This window comes from Ranitomeya imitator, chromosome 4 (assembly GCF_032444005.1).
Source record: "Ranitomeya imitator isolate aRanImi1 chromosome 4, aRanImi1.pri, whole genome shotgun sequence".
Lineage (NCBI taxonomy): Eukaryota > Metazoa > Chordata > Amphibia > Anura > Dendrobatidae > Ranitomeya > Ranitomeya imitator.
Window position 1 is genome coordinate 157,478,235 of NC_091285.1, and position 14,627 is coordinate 157,492,861.

A 14,627-nucleotide genomic window follows, 5' to 3' on the forward strand; every position below is an offset into this window, starting at 1 on the left:
TGGAGCTGGATTCCCTTTTTTCCACGTGTACATCACAAATATACAGTATATTGACCTTCAGACTGCTGCACACAATTTTGGAGAGTTTGTGTGAATTCCTTATTTTTAGCTTTAGATCTCAAAATATATCTTATAAATATTCCTCTAACATACGCCTTCACGGCATCCCACAAGCTTTAACCCCTTCACAACATGCAATGTACTAGTACTGCGCATGTCGTGTCTCCCCCTTTGATGTGGGCTCCGGCACTGAGCCCACATCAAAGCCACGACATGTCAGCTGACATGTGCCCGCAATAGTGGCGTGTGGAATCGCGATCCACCCGCCTCTATTAACTAGTTAAATGCCGCTGTCAATCTCTGACAGCGGCATTTAACTAGCACTTCCGGCCATTGGGTCAGAAATATGCGCATCGCTGACACCCGTCACATGATCGGGTGTCAGTGATGTGTCAGCATGACAACCAGAGGTCTCTTGAAGACCTCTATGGTTGTTGATGCCAGATTGCAGTGAGCGCCACCCTGTGGTCGGCAATCATAGCAATTCTGGAATTCAGCTACATAGGAGCGATCTGAGCATTGCTTCTATGAAGCAGAGCTGATCAGGCTATACGAGCTTCTAGCCTCACATGGAGGCTATTGAAGCATGGCAAAAGTAAAAAAAAATGTTTTAAAAGATATGAAAAAAATAAAAAAATATAAAAGTTTAAATCACCCCCCTTTTGCCCCATTCAAAATAAAACAATAAAAAAATCAAACATGCACATATTTGGTATCGCCTCGTTCAGAATTGCCGGATCTATCAATAAAAAAAGGATTAACCTGATCGCTAAATGGAGCAGCAAGGAAAAAAATTCAAAACACCAGAATTACGGTTTTTTTGGTCGCTGCGACATTGCATTAAAATGCAATAACGGGCGATCAAAAGAATGTATCTGCACTAAAATGGCATCTTTAAAAATGTCAGCTCAGCGCTCAAAAAATAAGCCATCACCTGACCGGAGATACCGAAAAATGGAAACGCTACGGGTATCGGAAAATTGCGCAATTTTTTTAAAGCAAATTTTGGAATTTTTTTTCACCACTTAGATAAAAAATAACCTAAGCATGTTTAGTGTCTATGAACTCATAATAACCTGGAGAATCATAATGGCAGGTCTGTTTTAGCATTTAGTGAACCTAGCAAAAAAGCCAAACAAAAAACAAGTGTGGGATTGCACTTTTTTTGCAATTTCACCTCACTTGGAATTTTTTTTCCTGTTTTCTAGTAGAAAATATTGTAAATTCAATGGTGCTGTGCAAAAGTACAACTCGCCACACAAGAAACAAGCCCTCACATGGCCATTTTGATGGAAAAATAAAAAAGTTATGGCTCTGAATTCAATCGCTATGAAGATCTCATTGCCCCCTCTGTATCCCCCACTCTCATCTGTACATGAATCAGAGAATGGTCTGAGATTCCCCTTCGTAAATATTCCACCTTATGGACCAAGGGAATTTAGAGGTTCTGTTCCAATTGCTAGATCAATCCGTGATAAGGAATGATGTGACATTGAGTAGCATGAATATTGCTTAGCTAGATGATTTCTCTTTATCCCAATATCTACAAATCCAATTTCAGCTAATAATCTGGACAGTTCTGTAGAAGAAGCTGTGGCAGGTATATTACCTGTATGTAGTCTATCCCAATGTGGATGAATATAGTCATTAAAATTCCTTTTCAACAGTACTGGAGTTGTAGGAAACTCCAATGTAAAGCATAATATTTTTTTATTAGTTGTATCTTTATATGGAAGGGGTATATATACAGCTACCAAGATTTTTTAAATTACACGTATATATAACATAATAAACCAACATATCGTCCTCCAGCATTTACGACAAATTTAAGACATTTGAACGGATTTGATTTGTGAATCAAGACACTTACCCCCCTAGCATCAGAGGAGAAAGGAGTATACCAATTAGAAAGAATGACCTATCCATGCTCTATTAATAATTTGTTTTGTCTCATGAACTAAATGAGTTTCCAACAAACAGAAATAGCTGGCTGATACTGATGTAGCCATGTCTATATAGCACAAGTCCCGCACATTCCATACTATAATATTTACAAACTTAGCCATATAAGAACAGTAAGACATAATAATTACTAGACCATACTGAGATCTTTTTAACATGTACCCAACATTACATCTAGCACATAAACAAAACCATTCAAACCATATAAAAATGTATCACCCGAAGGGGAGATTGATAGCCTTTATAAGTCAAGAGCCTGAATAAAAGTACTCTTTGTCAACCATTCCAGAGATTCCAGATATCTATATTATATGATAACAAAATTCAAAAGTAAACGAGCCAAATTTGTTGATATTTAAGAGTGTCTCGATTTCTCCACTCTCAATTTAGTTGAATTAATATTCAACCATTGAACTGTTTCCTGAGCAGAGTCAAGAGTGAGCACCTTTCTAGATACTAAAATCCTCAGGCTTGCAGGATACATCATCGAGTATGGAAGTTGTATCTATCACAGCTTTTCCTTGACCTATGTAAATTACGCTCTGCATTTCTGCACCTCAGCAGAGAAGTCAGGAAAGATGGCCATCTTAGTATTTTCAATAGATAAATGAGGACAGTCACGTGCTCTGCGCAGGATTTTGTCTCTATCTTTATAATGCAATAACTTCAATACAAAAGGTCTTTGGAGAGCCCCTGGTGGAGGAGGTCTGAAAGACACTGTGTGTGCTTGTTCTGTTGTGAATATGGGAGACATTGCTTCTCCTCCAATCACATCCCTTAACCAGGCCTCCATAGTTTCAACTGGAGTTTTGACCTCAACCATTTCTGGGACTACTATTTGTTTTCAATGCTTTAATTATTGAGAATCATAAGATGGTTGACATCAGCAAACAAAGAATCAAATAGGACAAACTCAAAAAACAGAAGAGGCATAGAAATTTCACTTTTTTTAAAAGCCATTCAAGTCTCAAAGAAATAAATTACATCTAGTAAAGTACCTAAAATACCAGAAATAAGAAATAACTGCCTCCATCGAAACATCATTAATACACAAAATGTAACAAATAAACCAAATAAAGTTGCTTAACTAAAGCTCTGGGGATCAAAAAGTCGCCATTAGATAGTTATGAAACCAACTAGAAGCAATAAACACATAAAGGGGTAAATGGAACTAAAGGACGGTGTCAGGGAAATGGGGAGGGAAGATGGAAGGGAAATAGGTCCGCTGGTGCATCGGTCATGTCCGAAAACAAGGTGTGGAATCTGGCACACAAAAAGATATAAATTTATCCGAGTTCCTAAAAGTTACCCAGGAGTTCCAGACACGTGTAAGGAAGGAAAAATTATGTGTGGAAAGTGCTGCTAGTTCTTCAGTATAATACAGTTGGTCAATCTTAAGGAATAGCTGATTTTCAGTTGGAATATTAGACGTGCACCATAAAGTGGGTACTAGAAGCTTTCCAGCTGTCAGAATGAAGGAGGCCAATCTAGATATAAGTTTGATATTTGGAATTGTGGGAAGATTTAGGAAAACGTGTTCCGGTGTTAGTTTTATATGATAGCGTTTCACTTCATCTAACGTTTGAGATACGATTTTCCAAAATTTTTGTATAATGTGACAGCACCATCAAATATGAAGGTATTAACCTCTGTCTTTTTCACATCTCCAGCATATATCAGGTGTTGTAGGGAACCACTTATGCAGCAGGAACGGAGTTGTGTATTAGTAGGTTATTATTTTGTAACTATTTTCTTGAGCTCTCACACATTTTGAAGGCCCGTATGTAGATTTGTAAATAAGGTTTTCAGCAGATAAGCTCTTTTCAGGGGAATATCTTTTATGAGAAGCATATTATAGAGGACAGAATGCATCTTTTTCGGTAATCTTGTTTGAGAGCACAAAGTTTCAAAGGTGCTTAACGGCCGCCTTAAGTCTCCACTAATCATGACTTGGTGCAATGTCTTCCTGAGAAATTCATAGTGGATGAAGGTGTAATTAGACATAGTGGGGAGCTCCATCATATCTTGAAAGGAAATAACGGTCCCCTCTTTATATAACTGATCCAACAGGGATGACTTATCAGCTGAAGCAGGTTTTGCTAGTTTGAGGGCTATGATGTCTGATACCCTAGTTAGTGGGGAGGGAGAGGGTCACAAGTAGAGTGCCACAGATTTCCAGCACCTGACCGCTGCCCAAGTGAGGAGGTTTGGAAAGGTAGTTTTGAGTGGTGTAGCGGGAGATAGGAAAATAGATCACAACTGAATCAGAGAGATCTGCTCTTCTATAGTGAGCCAGGGTTTCTCTCTATTCATCCTGACCCAATCAACCGTCCTTGAAAGTACAGCAGCTGAGTAGTAGAAATGTATATTGGGGGCTCCAATACCTCCATTTCTCCTGGGTAAAGAGGGAGTTAAGCCTTGAACGATGCTTATTCCAAATGTAGTTAAATAAAGAGCAATTGACTCGGGTCAGGAATGCCTTGGACAGCTGTATAGGCAGCATTTGAAATAGATAAATTAATTTAGGTAAGAGAATTCTTTTAAATAGGTTTTTTCTGCCAATCCAAGAAAGATATGGGGTCCTCCACTTCTTTGTATGGTCTGCTATTAGGGTAAGGAGTGGTTTATAATTTAAGTTAAATACAGTAAGTCCTTATAGGATAGGCTGATCCTAATACCCAGATGCTTTATATAGTTGCCAGGCCAGTGGAAGAGAAATTGTGATTTGAAGCCGTTTATAGTGCTAGCAGGTATATTTATTCCTAACGCTTCGGATTTGGTTACGTTTATTTTGAAATTAGAAAGAGAGCCATATCTCTAAAGGATTTGCATAAGGGACGGTATGCCTCTATGGGGGCAAGTCAAAGTAATTAATAAATCATCAGTGAAGGCTATGGTCTTATGGGATATTCCTTGTATGTTCACTCCCTCTATGTCCTTGCTCAAATTAATAGCCTTGATTAGGGGTTCCATCACCTTTATGAATAACAATGGCGAGAGGGGACAACCCTGTCTTGTGCCATTGTGAATCTCAAATGGTTTGGTAAGGGAATTATTATGTCTGATTTTAGCAGATGGCTGGGAATACATTTGAAATTTTCTGGGACTACTATAATGCATAGATTATTTCTACGAAGTCTGTTTTTTGGAATGTCTGTTTTATTAAACATGGCATTCAGAATTTGTTTATACATTTTCATATCTTTTTGCACAGGAGATAGTTGATCCTCAATATGACTAAATCTTCTTACTGTTGCTTTAATTCTTTCAAACACCCTTTGAATTTCTTTCCTTATAGATGTCATGTCTTCCTTCATAGGTCCCATATGTGTGGTAATGCTGGTCAAGGCTGTGTTAGACACATTAACGGCAGACAGCACATCCCTCATTGTAGGTTTCTTATCTGTAGAAATTCTGTGTGTTCTGTCAGCATCAAGTGCCTTCTCTGTATACCCAAGATGGCTGCTGAATTTTTTGGTGCATCATCTGCTCTGATTCAGAAGCAAGCACCCCTCCCATCTACTCCTGTTCCACCCTCGACTGACCTTTCGGAGAGCCTTCCATAGCCATCTCTGTCACCCATGCAAAGTGGCTTAAACCCCATTCTGGTGTCAGAGTTTACTTTCGGCGCTCCTTTGATTGAGTTTCACCCTTTTCCTGTTTCTGTCCTCCTTCCGATGTGTTCGGCTGGAGCTTCAGAGAGACTGTGCGCCCTCCCCTCACTATGGCTAGCTATCCAGTGCTCCTATAGAATCCGCCTTTTACCGACTTTATTACCCATGCAAAGTCTCAGATGAGATTCAGCTTCTGACACCTTATCTCCCTGCTAGGATTTTTCAGCCGGCGTCATGTTGGACTGAATGTCTTCTTTGCCTGTGCAGCTTTTTTGTTGGGTCATTCTCCTCGAGAGCCCCTGGAATCTGTTTCTCACAGGAAACCTTCTTGATAAACCTTCTCCGTATGATACCTCCTATCAAGTCATTGTAGCATCTAAATTGACCAACTATCCTGGAGGAGATTATCCCACAGCCACAAGGCAGCAGCAGCTGGTATTTTCAGGTGTTCAGAATAGTTGTGCCTGCACACAACTTGCTCAGTTGAGCACCTTCCTTTTACTTTTCTTTGCACCCAAAAGGTTATCGCCGAAAGGTCTTGAACACTTTTGTTCCCATATACTTTTTCTACCAAGAAAATGTTTAAATCATTCAGACAATTTCTACTATGCGTTTGGTTAACTGATATTCAAGAGCCAGAGACAAAATTTTGCTCCACTAGTGTTATGAGCTTTACTTCAGGTGTAAAGTTGATTATCTAGAAAAATGGTAGACATCATATGACATTTGCTGTTCCGATGGTTTGGAGGGAACCAAAAGACCATTTAACAGATTCGTATTTCTGCTTAATGAATATTAAATAAATTCCATCTTAAACAAAGTATACTGTTAATTACCCCAATTTGTCATCTGCAATGAGGCCTGTCTTACATAGCAAAGAGCTTCCTGTACCCAAGTGGGCAGATTTTGCGAGGGTAAGTGAAAGCTCTGACTCTGACCTTTCTGAAACTGAAACAATGTGAGAAGTGATACGACTTTAGAAGCAAGCTGTTCATCTGAATCTCACTTCTTATTTCAAGAAGATCTGAATGACCTTTCCCATGATTTAGACTTGATTGATTTAAATAAAAATCAGAGCTTCTAAGCTCCAGGCCAAAACATGGAATCTACTCTGCAAAAATTAACTCTCTACAGAGTAGGCTTAGTTTGTTTGTAATATTTGTTTTGCTATGGAGGCCCTTGGGCATCAACACTGGGCAGAAAAGTGTTCATGAACTAATAAAAAATGAGTTTGAAGGCCATTTTTTGCATAATGGTAATAACCTTCCCTTCAATACCAGTTGCGTGTGCTGCTGATATGAAAGAGACATACAAAATAACTCATCTGTACTGCCACACTGAATAACATTAGGTCTAGTGCTATCCATTTTTTTCACGTATAGCGCTCGGACAAGAAATGTGGTCATGTGAATCAACCCTCACAATCAAAGAATAGAAAACATTAGCAAATTAATGTCGTTTTTGTTCCTCACAAACAACAGAAGAAAAAGCGATAAAAAAAATCATATGACCTTGTAAACTACGCTGCTGAATCTCCTTTGCTCCTAACAAAAGAAAAAACTTGGAGCGCGGACGTCATGAGTAAACATGATGAAAACAGTATTTTATTCTGTATATAATCCTATATTGGATTCATGATTTGTTATTGATAACCCTCTATGCCCAGTCCCTTATTCCCAGGGTGACTTTTTGAAATCCTTTTTGTTCACCTCAATTCTCACTAATTGTCATGTATGTCATCTACTTTTAAATATTTAATAAAATACTGTTATCACATTTACTCATGAAGTCACCAATTTTTTTCTTTTGTTATATGGAACATAAGTGTGTTATTGCTGAGTCCCTTTAATGGGTTCTGCTTTCTGTAACCGATGTTTTAACAAAATCTCTTCTTCTTCATAGCCCAGGTTTGTATAGCACATGAACAGCATTTTTGTTGCTCCGGTGTCTTCTTCTCTTATGTAGCTGAATTGCAGGCTTGCAATGAGCGCCGACCACAGGGTGGCGCTCAAAGTAGGCGGGCATCAGTAACCATAGAGGTCCCAAGGACCTCTATGGTTACTATCCTGACACATCGCTGACCCCCAATCATGTGACGTAGTTAAATGCAGCTGTCAGCGTTTGATAGCGGCATTTAACTGGTCAGCGCCGGAGCCCACATCAAAGGGGGAGACACGACATGCGCCGTACTAGTACAGGGCATGTCGTGAAGGGGTTAAATGTTTCACTGCAGCCATTTGGTAAATTCAAAAAAGTTCATTTTTTTCACATTAATGTACACGCTACATGCCATCTTTACTAAAAAAGCAGAAATGTAGACATTTTTGCAAATTTAATAAAGAAGAAAAACTGAAATATCACATAATAATAATAATTAATAATAATTTTATTTATATAGCGCCAACATATTCCGCAGCGCTTTTACAAATTATAGAGGGGACTTATACAGACAATAGACATTACAGCATAACAGAAATCACAGTTCAAAATAGATACCAAGAGGAATGATGGCCCTGCTCGCAAGCTTACAAACTATGAGGAAAAGGGGAGACACGAGAGGTGGATAATACATGATGTCTGAGGTAAATTTGCTCCTATCAGCTATAATGTGAGGTGATAACCCCTGTATTATACTCCCTGAAACTGCAGACATGTTTCCTCCTGTCCATCCTGTGAGAGAAAGAGGGAGAGCCAGAGTTGCCTTCCCTATATAGCCCCACCCTCCTCACAGTAATACACCAGGCACAAACATCAAATTTAAAAGCATTATGCTTTAAAATAAAAGTCACGCCATCACAGATAAATCCTACCATGTTCACATCCGTGTCTGCATTGCTGAGGACCTCTTTAACTGCTTCAATGCCCATACTACGTGGGATCCTGGTGTACAAGCTCTCTACATTGATAGAGGTGAGGAAAAAGCCATCTTGCCATAAAAAACCCTTTTAGACAGATAATCTTTCGTGTCCTTCACATATGATGGTACATCTTGCAATAATGGGCATAACATCCAATCTAAATACCGGGAGAGGGGCTCCATAAGAGATCCGATCCCAGACACGATAGGACGACCTGGTGGCCTGATTAATGATTTATGCACTTTTGGAATATGATACCAGCAGGGTCTCTTAGGAAATTCAGGTAATAGTTTCTCAGCCAGTTTTTTTAGATAAAGTCCCCCTCTCTACCTGTCCCCTAAGGAACGAACGCAACAAATTTTTAAACTTTACCGTGGGGTCTGATCCTAATTTCAAATAAGTACTACTCTCAGACAATTGTCTATGGGCCTCTAATAAATATTATTCCTTGGACAAAAGAGCGGTATTACCGCCTTTGTCTGCGGCCTGAACGATAGTGTCAGATCATCCACGCATTTCCTTAAGGGCCAGTATCTCCCCTGAAGCCAAATTAGGAGGTAATTTACAATAGATTAAAGCCTCTACATCCTTACTAATCTGTGCCACAAAGATGTCAATAGGGTTACCTGGGGATAATGGAGGCATAAACATAGATTTGACCCCCCCTCCCCTGTGAATGGAAGAGTAGGTGTGATAATGTCTCTAGTGAGGGTGACGGTCAGATCAGTAAGGCTCAGGTCTTCAATGGAAGAAGTTTGGGACCACCACAAGTCTTCCTAGACCTGTCCGTCCAGCTAAACTAAACAATCGTGGGAGAAGAGCCTTGGTGAGAGAGGTAAAAAAGAACCCCAATATCACTGTGGCTGAGCTCCAGGGATGCAGTAGGGAGATGGGAGGAAGTTCCATAAAGTCAACTATCACTGAAGCCTCCCACCAGTCGTGTCTATATGGCAGAGTGGCCAGACGGAAGCCTCTCCTCAGTGCAAGACATATGAAAGCCCTCATAGAGTTTGCTAAAAAGCACATTAAGGACTCCCAGACTATGAGAAATACTGTAAGATGCTCTTGGAAGGGTAATTTTGTGGAAGACGTCTAAGGCCAAGTTCAGACTTTCACAGGTATATTTACATTAATATTTTTCACCAGTACTTCTAAGTCTGAACCATAAGTGGACTGAAAACACTAAAGTGGTAAAAATATTATTGTACTTTTTCTATATTTGGACTATGTTCTTAGTTTTGGCTTTATTTTGGCTGGATATTCAGTACAACTAATCATGTAATAGTACTATTTTTATTCCTTCATCAGCCCTGATGTTGTAGCTGCTCGTTTAGTTTAGATTTGCAATGAGTTCTTGACATTGACGTGGAAGTGCCTATGACTACCTTGTGTGTGCAGAGGTTATAATGAATCACTAGGCGCCAGGTCTATTATTCATTTACCCTGCAGTTAATCAAATATACCCACTGTCTTAATCTTTTGTATGTGAAATCAGCTCTTTAAGTGCTAGGGCTTTTAGATCTGACATGCTGCAGAACACCAATATAATTACTTAACTTTGCTAAAAGAAACAATATTAAAATGACTATTTTTGCAACCCTGACATATTACAAATCTCTTCTGAGAATCCCAATGAAAGTTGAAGCAGATTACGAAATTATGAATTTCATGGAGAAAAAATCTGATCTATAATAAAGGTGGCGATTAATACTGGCTGATTGCACAGTGGCAATCAAGTATAAACTCTGCATTACAGTTGTAAGAAGCAGGTGGATAGACAACCATGACAATGAGTATGGATTATATCTACTATATAATTGTCTAAGGGTCACTTCCGTCTGTCTGTTCTTCTGTCACGGTTATTCATTCGCTGATTGGTCTCGCCAGCTTCCTGTCATGGCTGCCACGACCAATCAGCGACGGGCACAGTCTGGAAGAAAATGGCCGCTCCTTACTCCCCGCAGTCAGTGACCCCGGCGATCCGCTCCATACTCCCTGCAGTGTCCCCGGCACTCCGCTCCATGCTTCCCGCAGTCACTGTCCCCGGCGCTCCAGTCTAAACTCCCCGCAGTGTCCCCGGCGCTCCGCTCAATGCTTCCCGCAGTCACTGTCCCCAGCGCTCCGATCCATACTCCCTGCAGTGTCCCCGGTGCTCCGCTCCATGCTCCCCACAGTGTCCCGGTGCTCCACTCCATGCTTCCCGCAGTCACTGTTCCCGGCGCCCGCTCCATACTCCCCTCCGGTCACCGCTAACACAGGGTTAATGCCGGCAGTAACGGACCGCGTTATGCCGTGGGTAACGCACTCCGTTACCGCCGCTATTAACCCTGTGTGTCCCCAACCTTTTACTATTGATGCTGCCTATGCGGCATCAATAGTAAAAAAAATAATATTAAAATTAGTAGAAAAACAAAAAACCTGCTATAATCACCCTCCGTTGTCCGCTCGCACCTGCCGTCATCTTCCTTTCTCAGCGATGCTTTGCAAAATTACCCAGAAGACCTAGCGGTCTCGAGAGACCACTAAGTCCTCTAGGTAATTTTGCAATGCATCCTGGGAATGGAAGATGGCGGCAGCCACGCGCCCATCGACACAGCGCCGTTGGATCCCAGGAGGCGGAGAGACGGGACGCTGAAGAGCAGCGACAAGAATGGTGAGTATGTTAAACTACAAGGGGACCTCGGATCATTAGGTGAGTATATGTTTATTTTTTAACCTGTGACATACGTGGCTGGGCAATATACTACGTCACTGGGCAATATACTACGTCACTGGGCAATATACTATGTGGCCCTGTGCTGTATACTACGTCACTGGGCAATATACTATGAGACTGGGCAATGTACTACATGGCTGTGCTGTATACTACGTCGCTGTGCAATATACTACATGACTGGGCAATATACTACGTGGCTGGGCAATATACTATGTGGCTCTGTGCTGTATACTACGTAACTGGGCAATATACTACGTGACTGGGCAATATACTACGTGGCTCTGTGCTGTATGCTACGTCACTGTGCAATAATCTACTTCACTGGGCAATATACTACGTGACTGGGCAATATACTACGTGGCTCTGTGCTGTATACTACGTAACTGGGCAATATACTACGTGGCTGGGCAATATACTGCGTGGCTCTGTGCTGTATACTACGTAACTGGGCAATATACTACTTGGCTGGGTAATATACTACGTGGCTGGGCAATATACTACGTGGCTCTGTGCTGTATACTACGTAACTGGGCAATATACTACGTGGCTGGGAAATATACTACCTGGCTGGGCAATATACTATGTGGCTCTGTGCTGTATACTACGTAACTAGGCAATATACTACGTAACTAGGCAATATACTACGTGGCTGGGAAATATACTACCTGGCTGGGCAATATACTATGTGGCTCTGTGCTGTATACTACGTAACTAGGCAATATACTACGTAACTAGGCAATATACTACGTGGCTGGGCAATATACTACGTGGCTGGGCAATATACTACGTGGCTGTGCAATATACTACGTGGCTGGCCAATACTCTACGTCACTGGGCAATATACTACGTTGCTGGGCAATATACTACGTGACTGGGCAATATACTACGTCACTGGGCAATATATTACGTGGCTCTGAGCTGTATACTACGTCGCTGTGCAATATAGTATGTGGCTCTGTGCTGTACTACATCGCTGTGCAATATACTACGTGGCTCTGTGCTGTATACTACGTGGCTGGGCTATATACTATGTCACTGGGCAATATACTACGTCGCTGGGCAATATACTATGTGGCTGGGCAATATATTACGTGGGCTGGCCAATATACTACGTCGCTGGCCAATATACTACGTGGCTGGGCAATATATTACGTGGGCTGGGCAATTTACTACGTCGCTGGGCAATATACTATGTCGCTGGGCAATATACTACGTCACTGGGCAATATACTACGTGGCTGGACGATATACGTGGCTGGGCAATATAATACGTGGCTGGGCTATATACTACGTCACTGGGCAATATACAACGTCGCTGGGCAATATACTACGTGGCTGGGCAATATATTACGTTGGCTGGGCAATATACTACGTCGCTGGCCAATATACTATGTCGCTGGGCAATATACTACGTCGCTGGGCAATATATTTCGTGAACATGCATATTCTAGAATACTCGATGCATTAGAATCGGGCCACCATCTAGTATTTCAATAATGCTTTACTTAGTGGAGATGAGGAAAATTGCAGTAAACATAGACAATTAGGAAAATAGCAATTGTAAAGTTGAAGTCTCTTAAGCTAGATGGGTTCATTAGGAAAATAGCAATTGCAAAGTTGAAGTCTCTTAAGCTGGATGGGTTCTGAATAGTGGCAACAGGCCATGATGGCAAACATCAATAATACTCTGAACACTTGCAGTCACAAGTGATAGACCTGGCATTCATGATCTTGCTGCAATGGCCTCTGATGATGCTGTCCTCTTGTCCTCCTCTGCAGCTTGCACAGGTAAGCAGGTTGTGGGATTCAGTAACACAAAGGAGGTAGAGTAAGCGTTAACAAATTTAACAATTTAATTAATAGGGTAGATGAACTCCTCGGAGGGAGGCAGATGGTTAAATGGTGAAAAGCAAGTGCAGAATAATAACAGTCCAATTATCAAACTTATCATGTCCTTTATGTTCCTCCACCGCAGATGATCCCTTGGGGGTTGTAGCACTGGCAACTGCCGGGGAGATGTCTACAGATGGAAAACTCTGCCTGATTTCACGAGCTTCCCCGTTGGTTTCCGGTTCACCCGGGCCCCCTCTTTCTGGGTCAGGGAACCTGTCCAGTCTCCTATTCCTTCCCCCGGGCAACATGGGATGCAGCCTCGACAGTTCCAGACTCGGCCCAGTACAGGTCCCTGCAGCCCAGTCTTCCTCCTTACACACATATGCTCCTTATGTGGCAGGCCCTGCTGCCAGATTCTGTCTATGATGTACATAGTCACTTTATGTACTTGATCACACTGACTGGTAGTTGTCTCCTAGGAGTAATCATAGTCTGTCTCCAGCTCTCTGATACTTCTGGGGTGGCCTGCTGTCTCCTCCAGTCACCGTGATTCCTCTAGCTCCTCTCTTTCTCCTACTCTATTTCCCAATACATATCCTTTATCCTGTGCACCTTACAAAATTTTCCTTGATTAAAATCAGAAGGAGTTAATGGCTTCTTTACAGGGAGGTTTCTGCTCTTTCTACTGGTCATTGCAGGTACATATTTCTTGCATATTCTCAAGTAATTTCTAGCTGCTGAGGCACTCCTGATATGTGTTACACCAGGGGTCCTCAGCTTGTGGCTTTGGAGCCACATTTGTCTCGCAGGCCCACAATGTGTGGCTTGTGGCTGTATGGCAAGTCTAGCAAACAATTTTGTCTCCAGATGGTGAATTTTTTGAGTAGCCTTGCACATAAGAGAAGATATCAGTGTGCATATTCTGATCGTGAGGGTTTAGAGATAAACTAAGTATGGTAAGCTGGAGACTAGTGTTGAGCGAAATGGGTCGGCCAGATTCAGAAGTCGCCGACTTTTGGCAAAGTCGGGTTTCATGAAACCCGACCCGACCCCTGTGTGGGGTCGACCATGAGGTCGGTGATCTTCTGATCTGGAATCGGAATTCCGATACCGAGTTCCGATATGTTTAAGATATCGGGAATCGGTATCGGAATTCATATTTAAGTGTAAAATAAAGAATAAAAATAAAAAAATATTGATATACTCACCCTCAGACGCGCCCTGATTCTCACCGGCAGCCTTCCTTCCTAAGAATGAGCGCCTGAAGGGCCTTCGATGACGTCGCAGCTTGTGATTGGTCGCGTGAGCGGTCACATGGGTGGTCACTCGACCAATCACAAGCCGCGACGTCATCTAAGGTCCTTCAGGCACTAATTCTTAGGAAGGAAGCGTCCGAGGGCGCGTCCGAGGGTGAGTATATTCCTAATAGGTATATACTCACCCTCGGACGCGCCCTGGTTCTAACCCGCAGCCTTCCTTCCTAAGAATCAGTGCCTGAAGGACCTTAGATGACGTCACGGCTTGTGATTGGTCGCGTGACGCCCATGTGACCGCTCACGCGACCAATCACAAGCCGCGACGTCAT